Source organism: Anthonomus grandis, chromosome 12 (assembly GCF_022605725.1).
Source record: "Anthonomus grandis grandis chromosome 12, icAntGran1.3, whole genome shotgun sequence".
NCBI lineage: Eukaryota > Metazoa > Arthropoda > Insecta > Coleoptera > Curculionidae > Anthonomus > Anthonomus grandis.
This window is the reverse complement of record NC_065557.1, coordinates 9,892,511-9,905,756: the sequence shown is the minus strand read 5'-3', so window position 1 is coordinate 9,905,756 and position 13,246 is coordinate 9,892,511. Positions and strand designations below refer to the sequence as shown.

The 13,246-nt window shown below is 26.6% G+C and overlaps 1 protein-coding gene across 2 annotated transcripts in view; it reads right to left on the bottom strand.

Annotated features, from left to right (window-relative positions):
* LOC126743436 (protein prickle-like) overlaps positions 1 to 13,246 on the bottom strand; it is a 444,925-nt gene that overhangs the window by 361,417 nt on the left and 70,262 nt on the right. The window contains exon 2 of one of the 2 annotated variants that reach the window (XM_050450539.1): positions 5,365 to 5,398. The exons of the other annotated variant lie outside the window; for it this stretch is intronic. The gene's annotated coding sequence lies outside the window, so the exon portion shown is untranslated. The remainder of the gene's footprint in view (positions 1 to 5,364; positions 5,399 to 13,246) is intronic. 2 annotated transcript variants of the gene reach the window in all.

The following is a 13,246-nucleotide window of genomic DNA, read 5'->3' as shown; positions in this document are numbered from 1 at the left end:
ACCACCAAGTAGAATTTAAAATTAATTTATGGCCAGGAATATTTTACTTAGAGTGCCAATTATTATTAAAGACAATTTTCTCATTCTGCTAGATACGAAAATGGATACTGAAGAAGGTAATCCTCTACAAAGAATTTGCCACCATAGTCAGGAATTGAAAAATAACATACAAATGCTTTGGAGAGAACAGCAAGGATTAATTCGTAGAATTGGAGAGTGTAACAGGCAATATGGTAAGCAATTCTTGTAACTGAGATTAATTAATTATTTTTTCTTAATCTGCTAAATTGTAAAACTAAAATATGTTTTTTTTTTATTCAAAGAAACAGGTATATTAATATATATAAGTACAAAACTTAGCTTTTTAAAGATATTACAAAAATAGTTTGTTAAAACTGATTAAAAGAACTTACTAGAAATTAAAAAAAAAATACCAAAAAATTTTAAAAAATATATGATTAATTTAAAAGACATATTATTAGAAAATATTAAAGAAAGTTTAAGCTTCGCAAAACTTTTCTTGCAAATAGAAATTACTCACCACAATATAATGAATAATGAATGAATAATCTTTTTCTCATTTAATATGCACACTAGAAATCAAATAAAATATTTATTATTATATATGGCATTAAATTAATTTATTTTAAGAATTTATTTACTAAAAAAATAATTCATTACAAATTGAAACGAACATTAGAACAAAAAAAAATTATTATATTTTCATTTATTTATGTATAATAATCCAAAATCTATTTTTAAACATAAAATTGCTAAAATCTGAAATAGGTAAATAAGTTTACGTTTATAGCGACATTAATATTAAACATAGTTATAAAAGTAATAATAAAAAAGAAGTGAAAAGGACTTTTAATAAATTACAAAAAAAATTAAAATAATAATGTAATAATATAGAACATACTAAAAAGGCAATAAGAGACGACGAAATGCAATAATGGCGACTTAAAGATGCAGGAACTTAATAGCTGTAATTAACATTTAATACTGTAATTGAAATATACCTATTACCGTAAGTCTATTATATATGGCAAATTATGGTTTTTATGGTTGATTAAATGCAAAATATGCATAATTTAAATGGATGATATATCCCATTATTTATTAGCATGGTAATATAAACATAAAAATGTTAAAATCTAAAGTAGGTTTACTTGTTTATTGAAGAGTGTTATGTAAATTTGATCAACGGTGGACCTAATAAACTTTTAAGAAAGTACTAATGGCCCTTTATTTCTTTTCTAAAAATAAAAAAAAATCCATCTGCAAACACCCCGTATTCTTAAAATTTAAAAATTATATTCTTATACATGGTTTACGTTATTCCGTGAGTATCTTTATTCAATTTATGCCACTTGAGTTGATTTTCTCACCCCTTAAAGCATTTGTGTTTCGCTTCGTTATCTGCTGGAGGGTGGGTGGCATAAAATTAATTTTCTTCAAGCATTAAATCGATAGATGCAAGGGCCTTGGGTCGTTAATTTTCCTGGTTATTCAGGCAAAAATTTATAAAAAGAAGATGCGCATTGTATCATATTATGTTATGCATCTCAGAATAACAAAACTCTTTCTTAAAGCTATTAAATATAAGGAATTTATTTAGGCTTTCAGTATATTTTAGGTCCTGTTTAATGTTACAGGGGGAAAATAACATGGCGGCTTTAATCTTCTCCGATAAAGATTTTCCAGCTTTGTGCGTTTTCAATAATGTTTGTGTAAAGAAGAGAACATAATAAAAAGAAAGGCAGTCCCGGTTTTGTACGAAGGGTTTGGAATATAGAGGTTTCTGGTTGAAACAGTATTGTCTGGCTTTTATTTGCTCGGTAAACATACAGATTCCAAAGCGAAATTAAACAGTGAACCTCTGGATTTTTATGAAATTCCGCAATGAAAATTTGGAGAATTCAACAATTTTTTGAGTTATATTAAAACATAAATTAAATTAAAAATAAGTATTTTTTTTGCTAAAAAATTTTAATTTTAAACTGGTATTTCCAGGTTGGTTGTTTTAATGAATAGGCTCTCCCTACTTCGGATCCTCTCACTGGCGCTGGATTAAAAATATATGAGCTATTCGGTTTGTGTTTGCCAGTGGATATATAGCAACACTTTATACAGTTTGCTAGTAAGAAATTTTATCTTTAAGGCTATTAGGTATTTCAGAGTTTATTTTGCCTTATTTGGTTTAAAAATTATTTACAAAAAAAGGAAAAGTAACATTGTAAGGCTGTTGGACCCTTATTATTCGCCTAATTTTTTTTCAAAAAGTCATATAAATATAAGGCTTATTATATGAAGAATAAAAAAATATTTAAAAAACTTTATATATAAAAACTGATTTAAATATTGATTAAAAAATAAAATGACAATTAAAATAATTTTCTTATAAAATAAACTTTAGGCATGATTATCCATCTTAGATCCAACAATTATAGAGAATTGTAATAAAATAGTATTCTATGTCTATTGAAAAAATAAATACTAAATTTTTATAAATAATTAGTTATGACAAATCTAGTTTGTAAAGAACTTAGAAAAACGAAAGATGAAACCATTAAATTTGAAATAATAGGTATTTTACCCATTTTCAGACATGAATATCCATGCCAGATTTGAGAGTAAAAGAGATTCGTAATAAGAAGAGATTCGTAATTTCCCAATAATAATAAATACGTTATATTTAAGATGACTTAAGTCATAATTGAAAAACCTATAAAGGTTCTTAACAAGACACAGAAAAATGACTATTTTACCGATTTCGGTGATGAGTATCCATCTCAGATTAAACAGTTAAAGAAAATCGTAATAAAATTATATTCGTCACATAAAGTTATAAGAAATACGCAACAAAAACGACATACAAGATAGTTTAATCGAGCATTGTAAAATCAATGCAGTTATACAGTATACACTAAAAAATAGGAAAAAATTACATTTTACCAATTAGCAGTTGCAAAAATATATTTCAAATTTAACTTCACAAAAATCATAATAAAATTATATTCGTCATCGGAAAGAAAAAATTAAAAAGGCATAAATCCAAAAATGGGAAAATTTTATATTGTTTGTCTCAAATACTTTTCCACTTCAAAAATATCGTCATCTATAAGCATAAATAGAAAAAGTTCCAAAAATAATGTTTTAGTGATCCAGTTAACTATTTTTAGTTTTTTAAGTTTAGTTCGATATCTAGTAGCTAAATAAAAGTCCAAGACCTAAAATTTTCTTTACTTCCACGTTTCAGCCTATAGTAGACCTTCCTTAGGGTGACAAAAATAATTTAGGGCCTTTCATTATAAATCATAGAACGGAACATTGATACAACTTTTAAAATGCCCAATAAATATATTATGTTTATTTTGTACAATTATGTATATTTTTGAAGAACATATAATAAATTGTTAGATATGTATACGCAAACAATTTCAAAACTGCATGAAATATTATCTATTTATTATAGATAGCTATTTATATACGAATAATTTGGTTGTTACATGTTCTTCAAATATATAACCATAATGGATATGTTAAAAGTTGTATCAATGCACCGTTTCATGATTGAAAGGTCTTGACTTATTTCTCTTGCCCTGAAGAAGGCCTAATATTGGCCGAAATATTGGCATAAACATATTTTAAAGGCTTGTAGACCTATATCTAACTAAACCTAAAAAACTCAAAAGAAAAATAAAGTCTTAGTTAAATATTAAAATTTAAAAAATCAACAATTTTTTTATTCGTCTATTATAGTAATAACCACTACGTAAAAAAAATATATTTGGATTTATATTATAATAGATTTTTTTAAAATTTTAATTTTTTCAGACGCTAGATATGGAAATTAAAGTCCAGAAACCACATTATTTGATAACATTATTTGAAAATTCCTTTAGTGTTACGACATAGTAAATACACAAAGATTTTATTGCTCAAATATGTCTAAAGTTAGCAGTCGTTATTTTCTCCTGACAAATCCAAATATCCTATTTACCAATTACTTTTTCATAATGCTTATAAAACGTAAATATGTTGTCAAAATAGATACCTAGATGTTTAGTAACAGGTAATTCGCTCAAAAGCAGATCATTCGATCTTAGTCTACGGAATCGCATTATAGAGAATTTAAAAGAGTCAAGGAAGATCTTGGGTTGCTACTAAACTATTTAATAACTATTTATATAATTTTGTATGATATTCTGATCTGTATTATTAGTAAATGTTTTAGAAAATATATCATCGGCAAATAGCATGCACTCTGTTGCCTGATTAATAAATTAAAAAAAAAGGCTTAGAATGTGGAATACCAGATGCCGCACACAAGAAGGAAAAAAGTACTCTGCTGTAACTTATTAACATCTTACGTCAGTGGGATATGATTTTATCCGTGATGGTTTTTTAGGTATCTATATCAAATCCAGGAATATTTATCAAAATAAGTGGAAATAAAATATTAATTAGAAGCAAAGTTTGCTCTATTTGTCTAAATTTTTTAATGGAATATAATAATAACGCATTGTTATTGGCAATTTCACCTTTTAATATCCGAAGGTATCAAACAGAAAATCTATCCCGTATTAAATACCTAATGTGGTAATAAACAACCGACCATTAGGTTCACCTTTGAATATTATAATGTAAAATTTACAATAGAATAGAGATATTTGCTACCAATTACAACAAGACTTTAGTATCTGTAAGATCCATAAGAACCATCCATAATTATTCTAATTTTTTGTTTTTTTTTTGGGTTATCCTTTTTTTGTACTTTGTAATTGGATTAATAATAAAAAAACAAATTATTTACGTGGAATATCCCGTTTAAAATAAATAGCTTAACGAATTATATCTAGATATAACAATCAATCAACGATAAAACTAAAAATTAAGTGAGCATTAAATGCATCATTGTTAAGAGTCAGATTTTTTTAAGCAATTTCAAAAATTAAAAAAAAATCGCAAGTTCACAGTTGTATAAAAAACAAGTATTTTGCATAAATTCTTTAGAAATGTTTGCTTTAATGTTAGTTAGAAAAGAAATCAACTTAATGTAATAGGTTATTCCCAGTTAATAGAGCTATTTAAACTATAATCTCTTTATTTTCAAAGGTGTTAAAACCACTTATCGAAAACCCATTAATTTCCCGGTTTAGATACATTATAATACACCAGCCAATTTAACGCCCATTTACTCTTCCTTATATTTTCTATCACAACTTTTTCCCCTCTAGAGCAAAAACCTCAAACATTTTTGCTAAATCACTTTGAGAAAATACCACGGTGATTTTCATATTTTCATTTTTTCGCTCCTGAAATAATTTCATTGTGGTCATAGATCGATTTTTAACTTACCGTTCTATATTAGTTTGCGGGAGTTGTGGTTTACCTGGAACAAAACATAATGGATTACTGTGTGTAAAAGTTAAAAAAATAAAAATAAACAAATAAAAACCTACGCAAATGCCTTTTATAATCGGACAAATCGATCCCGATAAATCGCAATAAACGGGCGTACAGTTTCATTCATTACATCCCTGGTCATTTTTCAATGGTAAACGTAGCCCAGGGCCGGCTTTTAATCATAATTAATGTTTATCATCGCTAAAAGATCCACGGTGGAATCGAGAATTAGCGGGTACGAACGGCTGCAATCGAATGTTTGATAACCATATTAAATCATAGTCAGCGATGGGAATTAAGGCTTTGGTTACGATTGGATGTAATTGATGTTTTTTTATTGTTTGGTTTATTGGACTAGAGTTATTGGGTATAAATTGTCATGTTTTGAGTAGATTTATAGTATGTAGTTTACTAATGATAAGACTTTAGAAATTTAAATGAAAAAAACTGTAATTTGAAGAAATGTTTTTACTAGTCAATGGCGATATTTTATGGTATAAGGAACTGTTAGAAGGAACTTTATCGAAAAAAAGTTACAACTTTTTTTCGATAAAGAATTTTGTGATTTTTTTACTACTCTGAATTTTTTTTACCCTGGGACCCGTACATTTTTATGTTGCACAACTTTTCCACTTATCAAATATAAACTATGAGCCCACAGTAGATTAAAAGTAAACTCTGTAATATGGAAAAATAGGTTCTACAATGTAATCTTTTTACCATAATCAATAATGTAATAAAATATCAGCAGCTCAACATTCTTTAAAAGTATTCTGATTTGGTACATTACGTTGCTACTCCTAGTTACATTTGAAAAATTCAAAACTACGATATTTCACGATATAGAGCACTCCTAACTTTTTCCTCACAAATAGTGAAATTGAAATTTCTTTTAGTACTTCTACGTGATTTTTAATTCTTCAAATGCTTTTTTCTCCTAATACCCACAGCATTATGTGATGCATAAATATAGTATAAGGGTATAAAAGAGTAAACTAATCCAGATTAGTGAATTTTCCAGTGCTATTCGATAAGATTTTGTTATTAATTACTCTTCAGAATACCTTTTTACAATTGAACAATTTTTATGGGAACTTTAATGTACCTTGTTTTGGCAGTTCTTAAATGGAGTAGCAAATTCTTCAAAATGGGAATCTTGTTCAAACTACTATATACTTTATACACTACACTTTGTCACTGATTAAATTTAAATATGGGAATGAGATATAAAAATCTCATCCATTATTCATAAGATCAGCAAAAAAAATTGACAAAAATAAAGTAAACAATCACGGTCTCACAATATATACTCGTAATACCTACATATGGTTATATGTGTTTCGCTGTAGTGCATTATCGGGTCTAGAAATTACAAATACTAAAAAATAAAAAAAAAAAAGATATAACTTTAGTAATTTTTTGTATAATTATCATTAATATTAGTCTGAATTTTTTAAGTTTAGGCCTCAGTGAAACATGTGTAGTCATGTATTATATGTTGTAAGACCGTGGCTGTATCGTTTCATTAGTGGAACAGAGAAATGGGGATTACAAGTAAATATAAAAAAAATTACATTTATATGCATCGGAGAAACTTAATTTGATTATAACAAAATATAAAATTTCGCAAAGATATATTATTTGAATTTGGAAATAAAAATAAAATAAATAGTAAGGAAAGATGTAAAAATTGATAGGAGACCGAATATCAATAGGCAGAAAAGCAACCGAGTGCTGTAATGTAAACCAAATGTATTACATATATCATAAAATCATTTATGTTTAATGCTATAGTAGAAAGTATTTTGTTATAACGATGCGAAGTTTCACAACTTAAGCTTCAAAAGCAACAACACCTTGTTACTGAAATTTCATGATTTCTTTTACTTTCTTGACTGATCTGCAATTTTCAAGGTGTTTTTTTATTCTGAAATCCAGAAAATTTTTTGTGATTCCTAGATACAAGTTTTACACAAAAAAATAGGAAATAGATACTAGAAGTGTACAGAAAGCCGAGGCTTCAGTACAGTACATCAAGAGTACACTCAATAATACGAAGAAATAGGTTCTACAGTGAAAACTCTTTACTCTAATAAATCATGGTATTTAGTTGTATAAAGCCCAAAAGCTCAATATTCTCATAAACAATTTGAATTTCGTGATTTATTTTGCTTTTTCTGATCTGCAATTACTTGAACGCTTTTTTATTCTAAGATATGTGGTCCATTAATGTCTACATGATTTCTATATAACTTTTGATCCACATGAACATACTATACACTAGTACCAAAAATAGACTAAGTGATCTAGAAAAATAGGTTCTACAGTAAAAATTCATCACGAGTCAATCACGGTATTCCATAGTCCAAAACAGCTGTTCGTAAAAATATGCACCTGACAGTAGATCTGTTGAGTCTTTAACTAAGCATATTCTTTAACATTCTGTACTGATTCTTTATCATCCATAATTTTTTTTTAATTTTCATAATTAACTCAGTACTGAAATGTTGAATAGTGTACTTATCAAGTTAATATTAAACAGATATTATATTTGATAAAAGTCTACCATTATTGGGCTTATTATTATTTAACTCAGTGAGTTGTCCATTACGACACCAGTTTGTTAATAATTTGTTCCTTCAATAATGTTTTCTTACATGTGCCAATGCAAGTTTGATAATATTTGTTAATTTTTCCATGGCATATAGCAAATGCCAAATAGTGATGAAACTTTAAATTTGCCCAAAAATCCTCGGATTTCTTGTAAATATCTTACATTACCTTGCTTACAAAATTCATTAAGAACTAAACTGATCATAAAGATTGACTGATCGCAAATAATCTTTAATCTATCATGTTGGTGTAGAATTTATTTTAATGTTGTATCTGGTTGTTGGTCCAAGAAATGATCCAGCTTCTTTCTATAATGCTTTTAAGCTACAAATATTTAAATCATAAAAAATATCATTGAACTAAGATGTCAACTATTTATATGCTTTCTTTCTTAATTTTGCTTATAAAAACCATTAAACGATTCACTTAAGAGTGACAGTGGATTAATGCCATCTTTAATTATTATGATTGAAATTTTTTAAGTTTCTTTATTGGATTGAAAATAATCTTACTGCAAATTATTTAGTATTTACTTATGCCAAAAAATATATTATATTCAACTAAGTACTGGCTGATCGTTTTATACTGCTAAATTATAAATGCTGCGTTAAAAATTGCAATTACTTAAATTGTTAAAAAAAAAGTTTGCTATTATTAAGTTTTGTATATTTTCTTGATGTGGCACTTGATGTGACTAATATAAATTATTTTCCATTTACTTGTTTTGGGTGGTAAAGAATTTTGAAACTAGATTAAGGGATTGAATACGGAAAGTCAACAATAATACATCATGATAACTCACTAAGATATCTGTAGGTTTTATGAATTATTGTTTTTTGAACTGTGGTTGTAGTTTTTATTATTAAAAATAGAAACTTATCCTCATTCCCAGGTAAAAGAATCCGGACTTATTGGTTATCCGAAGTTTATTTTCGTTCATTTTTTTTTAAAGTTAAAGGTTTAGTAAGAAATTTGCTGTATAAATTCAGATTTTTACAACGTTATGCTTAAAAAATATCCTAAAGGGTCTTTTAAGCGTTTACTATAATACATTTTATATCAGTTTCCAGTGCTAGTTTTATTTGCTCAGAATTTTTTCTTCAGCTAGAAACTTTTTATTTCCTAGAATTTTAAACATGCAGAAAAGGACATTTTAGTTCTTACATAGGTATTGGTAGAGCGACCTTATTGTTACATTATGGAATTTTCCTGAAACCTCAAAGATTATCCTTATTATTAATAATAACAAATATTTTTAAAAAAATGTTAAAGGAGCTATAAATAAATATACGAATGATTGTGTATAGATTTTTATTGTAAAAAAAATTGCTACAACTCTGAACATTATTGTGTACTTGAAAAATATTAGGCTATATTATCAATAAAGGAGCTATCTCATCATTTGTGTTCTAATTTTTTTCTTTTTCTTCCTTACATGTTTTCTAATTTTTTCTCTTTTATATTTAAGCTTTAAGGCTAAGCTATAAAAATGTTTATCTTATTTACAGATCTTACAAAGACATTTATACACAACATAATATTTGAACATTTTTTCACCGACTAAAGAAGCTGAGGAAAATTTTATAAATAGAAAGGACTTTTAAAAAGCTTTCAACTACGTTGACAGAATAAGGTTATCCTTTTTATAACTTTTTGGAAAATATCAAGTCGTGGCTTCCATCTAAAATACCTATGGGCTTAATTCCATATAGGTATTATTTCAGAAATTAAATTAAGTTATTCCCTATGAGTATTTAAATATTATATTTGATTTTATTTACATACTTTATTTCGTACAAGCCTAATTTTTTTATGTTTATTTGTTTTTCGTTTCTCTAGTTCAAGTGGAGTATTTTCCGTTGGTTTTACTGTTTCCAATTTCGAAAATCCTTGCAAAATCTCTTATTTATGCATATTAGACATAAAAATTCCTAAAATAAATATAAAGTAGGTAAGCCGGAACTGTCTAAAACTGGGCTAAGCCATGAAAAAGTGTCGCCCATTAAAAGTAACGACTTTTATGTAACATTTACTTTTCTGCCTTTTATCTGTCACGAAATCGAAATTTCGATAATCTCAAATGTGCGTTCGTTTAAATATTCAAATAAGCTCATGTGTGTTGGATTTTTATTTCTTTCAGTAACATAGTTGTGAATATATTAAATGCGTTAAGCTTTTATACAGGGAGTTCCAAAAATGCACAATCAACTTTTATTTGATTGGGTTCAGTTGAGTTAAGTCATTACAAAAATATGACAAAAAGTTCTAGGAAATAAAAATTCTTGCATTTAGGTACTGTTTGTTAAACTTGAAAATACTGTTTTTATCGTCATCTTACATATTCTATAGCAAATTTTCTTAAAATTTCTCCTAGTACAAAGTTTCTAGTAAAAAATTTCTATTTTTGAATAAGCTTAAAATAATAATTCAGAAAAAAAATTAATGCAATTGATTTTCTTTTAAAATTCTGAACATTTGTCAGGATTTGCTAATTAAAAATAACTAGTATTCTTTTTGAAAAAAAGGGTATTAAGTACTATATAGTTTACTTTAGTTGCAATTTGCAGTTTATTTAAAAAATCACAAAAAAATTAAATGCTTAGGTTTTATTTCCAATTATTTTTGATAATATATATGTATATGTATAAAAAATATAAAACAATCAAAAAATATCTTCCTAAAAAAATATTATAATGGTGTATACATTAGTATCATGAAAGTGTATACACTAGTAATAAAAATGCTAAAATAGTAAAATAAGGCCATTAATATTTTATTCAGAGATAATAGCCCAATTAGTAGAAGTGTGTTTTGGCATAATCATTAGAAAAAAATAAACTTGTATAAAATTGGATTCTCTACTAAATGAAATAAGTACATTTCCCAAAGAACCAATATATACCATTAATTTTTATAAACTTATACACAAATGGTGTACATGCAATTTATTATTAAATATATTTTATTAAAATAATAGTAATAATAATCCATTTTAATACAAACTGGTCATATTTTATATCCAATAATTATATCGTATAATAAGTTACCATAATATAAGAGTCAACAATGGGGACAATCTTTACCTGTATGAGCACAAAAATCTAAATGAATATTTTTTATATTTATATTAATTTTACATATGTATGTTATAATAAACTTAGTATTTTTGTTTAAAGCACTTAATGTACATTTTGGCTTTAGTTAGTAATAAAATATTCCCGTAGAGGGTTGTATTTTAATATTTAATTATACCGATCATGAGCTAAGTTTAAAATAAATATTATTATATTCTATTATTAGTAATACATATATTATCTTTTGAGTTATTACTAAAAATATTCCTGCACATTTTTTAATATGCTGTAGGCTATAGGTTATTACATTACATTTTTTTAAAATTCTTACACCCTCGTTCTTAAAAAATTAGCTTTTTAAGCCTACGTTTATAGAAACTATCTTTAAATATTTTTTAATAAATAACAACTCCCTGAAACGTAGCCATGAATTTTTAAAACACCATGTTTATGAATAAAATCTTTTAATATTTAAAAAATTTTTAGAAATAACCAATTTAAAAAAAATATTTTAGTATTGATTTGCAGACTCCGTTGGAAAATCAATGCTTGTGTTCAATAGTTACATTAAAAATCCATTTTAATTTTAAAATGGTTTTTAATCAAATAGGGCAAACTGCAACCATTTGCTTATTTTTTTTTTAAGTTTCGGCAACACTTTTAATTTTTCAATAGTTCTTGTCTTGAATTTGATATACTCGTACGAAAATACTCCACTTGAACTAAAGGAACCAAAAACAAATAAATATAAAAAAATTAGGCTCACTAACCAACTAATTATGTGAGCAAGGATAATAACCATTCATAATAAGACTAATGGCTAATTGTCGGTCTTACTTAAGAAAAATAATAATTAATGACTGCTACTTAGCAGGTACAAATTAGCCACCTGACTGTATTCCATTCATAGTCATTTGAATTTTTAATTTTTTTTCTTAACGGCTTGGATCGGATTTACTTTATTTATTTGTTAATTTTTAAATAATCATCAGTACATGTATACAATAAATTACTGACAACAAATCTTCCTTTTAACTGTTCCTTTAAAGCAACTAAAAATATTATCATTATGCTTAAATAACTATAAACTTTCGATTCTAATCCAAATCCTTTTTACACGTATATCTCCACCCTAACTATAAAAAAAACGATGCATGTTTCACAATTTATGGTATCAACGTGACTATAAAAATACTTTTAATTGCCGTTACACGATCCTACGTTGCCCGTAACTTTTTTGTTCCATATTATCGCTAAATGTGCTCTAGACACGAAAAGCAAGAGAGCTTCCACTTTTTTTTTTCAAATTACCGGCTATAACATGCCTTAAGTACATGCCTATCGTAAAATGGATAAAACACGTTATTACCTTATGTGCAAATCTAATGCCCTTGTAACATAAATAACCATAATTTTTCTCATTATAAAGCTATAAACTTGGCAAAACGCTACATCACCTGTTAAATCTACAAAACTATCAATGAACTTCCTTCCATAAATCTTTGACCTTTAAGCCCTAACACCGTACAACTAAAATGGCGTCCGATAATCCATGAAGTTCCGATTATTCAAGGTGACTAACAGTTTGCTTATTATCGCCATCTTTGTGTGTGGTATAACGCTACATACTCTTCCTTCGGGATTTTTTTTTCTAACTTTAAATGGAATTATAGTTACTTCATCTCATACATAACTAGTTTTAGTTTTTTACAATTAGTTGTCTAGTTACGGTTTGTTAGGTGAAACCAATCAGACGTAATAAATTGCAAACAAGTTTTGGCTGGGGCTATAGCAGCACAGGATAAACGTTTACTTAATATTATGTGTATCTATTATATGTTCCTATATCCTATTACAAATAAAAAAGGTTCTTTATGCTGGATAAATAGGTTTTAAATTTTAAACATAGTTATGATAATGTGTCACTAATTAACGTACTTAATTATGCATAGCATGCATAACTTAAATGAATACCAAATGCCAAGAATTATGTGGAGCAAGGACGGTTCATTATATGAACAGCCTTTTAGATTTATTGAAAGGTAATTATTTGAAATATACATAAATATGCATAAGTGTATTCTTTAAGTAGAATATTTATATACTAATATCGAGAAAATATATAAGAGATCTAATGCGAATCCAAT